This window comes from Aphanomyces astaci, assembly GCF_000520075.1.
Source record: "Aphanomyces astaci strain APO3 unplaced genomic scaffold supercont1.83, whole genome shotgun sequence".
Taxonomy (NCBI): domain Eukaryota; phylum Oomycota; class Saprolegniomycetes; order Saprolegniales; family Verrucalvaceae; genus Aphanomyces; species Aphanomyces astaci.
In genome coordinates this window covers 5601-7704 of record NW_009798346.1, presented here as the reverse complement: position 1 = coordinate 7704, position 2104 = coordinate 5601, and positions in this window count along the sequence as shown.

The following is a 2104-nucleotide window of genomic DNA, read 5'->3' as shown; positions in this document are numbered from 1 at the left end:
ACAATTCGCGAATTGGTTGGATGGGATTGAGACGGTGGCGATGTATGCGCTTGGGATTTAATTTGTTTCGATAAGTTGTTCGCTTGATGGACTTTTCGCATGGAACTATATTAACCTATATATGATACTAATCGGGATCGTCACGTTCGACGGTTACATATTCGCGCGTGCCCACCGGGTTGTTTACTCATCGGCGGCGGTGGCCTTGGAGTCGGTCTTTATCTTCAAACAAGGCCCTTCAAAAAATAATCAAAAAATAATACTATTCAATAATTTAAATAAAATAAATTATTCTTTGTAATTCAGTCCTTGAGTAAATAATCTACAATTGTTCCGTATATAAATAAATTGTTCAAGTTTTTGAAGCCGTAAAATAAATTATGCATTTCGACCAAATTGTTCGTAGGCATTTTCAATGATCTTATTGGACCAATTGCTAGGATGACAAGCTTCCGATTGGCCCCAAGTATTGAACGGCAAAAGTTAACTACTGTACATGTATTGTGGATTCGGTACAGATTTCTAGACCCCATCGAATCACGAAACGACGCTATTGGCTAATTTGGCTCTTACAGAAAGGACAAGTATATTCAACCAATCAGAACTCCAGCATGATTCAATATTGATTCGACGTTCACTGTAGACAAACCGCGCGAATTTTGGAATTTTATAGCGAATTCACAATACTACGAAAAGAGCCTTTAACTACGGCGCATTATTAGATATTGCCATTGATGTCGGCAGCTTTGAACACCCTCCGTGGTAAGGCTTTTGCCGAGCTTATTCCTTCATTGCCGCTATATTGTCCCAACGTCAAGAATGTATGCGCGATTCTTCTCTGTACGAAGGGGGCCATTGGCGACCACCGTTGTGACTTAAGAACTAGTAGTTGTTGGTCTCAAATGTGAACTATGCAGAAAATCGTGCAAAGTACTTCGAAGTACTACGTAGGCAGTACTGTGTATATAGTAACGAGTTATAGCAAGTTCATTTCATTCCGATAACAGCATACAATTGAATATGTTTATTTACAGTTGTTTTGAATTAATCAAATTATTCATTCGCTCCGGACGCAGGGGGGAATAAATAATTCAACAGGGCACTAGGCACAAATAAATAACTCAGTCCATAAGTCCTTGTGAAATGAATGATCTTGTTTTCTCTTAGTAAAAAATAGTATTTTCAATTGTCTTGTCTTCAACTTGATGTGGTGGATTTGGATGCACATGGATGACGACGACGATGCCTAAGCGTACGATTCGTGTACAGTAGTCGGAACCTGGCTACACTACCACGATCACCACCGCCGCTTCTGCAGCCACGGCGTATGCTCGCCAAATAACGCTTCTAACCCACACCCACTCAACCTGCCAGCCCAACTTCTGTGACCTCAACTTCTACTCTCGTAGTACTGTATGGCACAACAACTGTATCCCTCCAATCACCCGATAGTTTTGTCCAACAATCACTTTCATTTGAGGAAACGGATTCTTCAAACGCGCTCGTGGCTCAAACTTCACTAAACTCATCGAGTGCATCGGCAACCCAACGAAAGCACAACCTTCGCTGAGCAGCGAGACAAATTTTCAGGTGTGAATGACCAAATTTCCTTACTTCCATCAATCAACACATAAAACATTACTGTAAAAGTCGTCATTCTCAACCGCATCGTCCATAGTGAGTCCATATACCTACAGTATAACGACCTTGTCCAACTACAGTGCGGGTGAGCTTTGCTCCCCATTCTGTAAATTGACTGCGAGACCGAAATAGTCAGTCCCTACATACAGTAGTCGAGCATCTTCAGCCTGACCATCCAGGGGCAGGTTGGAATGGCGGCCTACTATTGACACTATAGGGCGGGAAAGTGGTCACACAAGTGAATTCCACGTTATCCAAAGCAAACTCATGCCTACGAGTTCACTTCCGGATATGATAGTTATGCGGATTTTTTATCGTTTTATCGATGGGGTTGACGAAAATCAAAATACAGGAACTGTGCCCATCATAGTTGATTCATTAGGCCGTGACACATTTGTCCGAGTAAACAACGTCGTCGCCCCGAAGAGTGCAATGAATACCACCCGACCCACGGCGGTTTCTA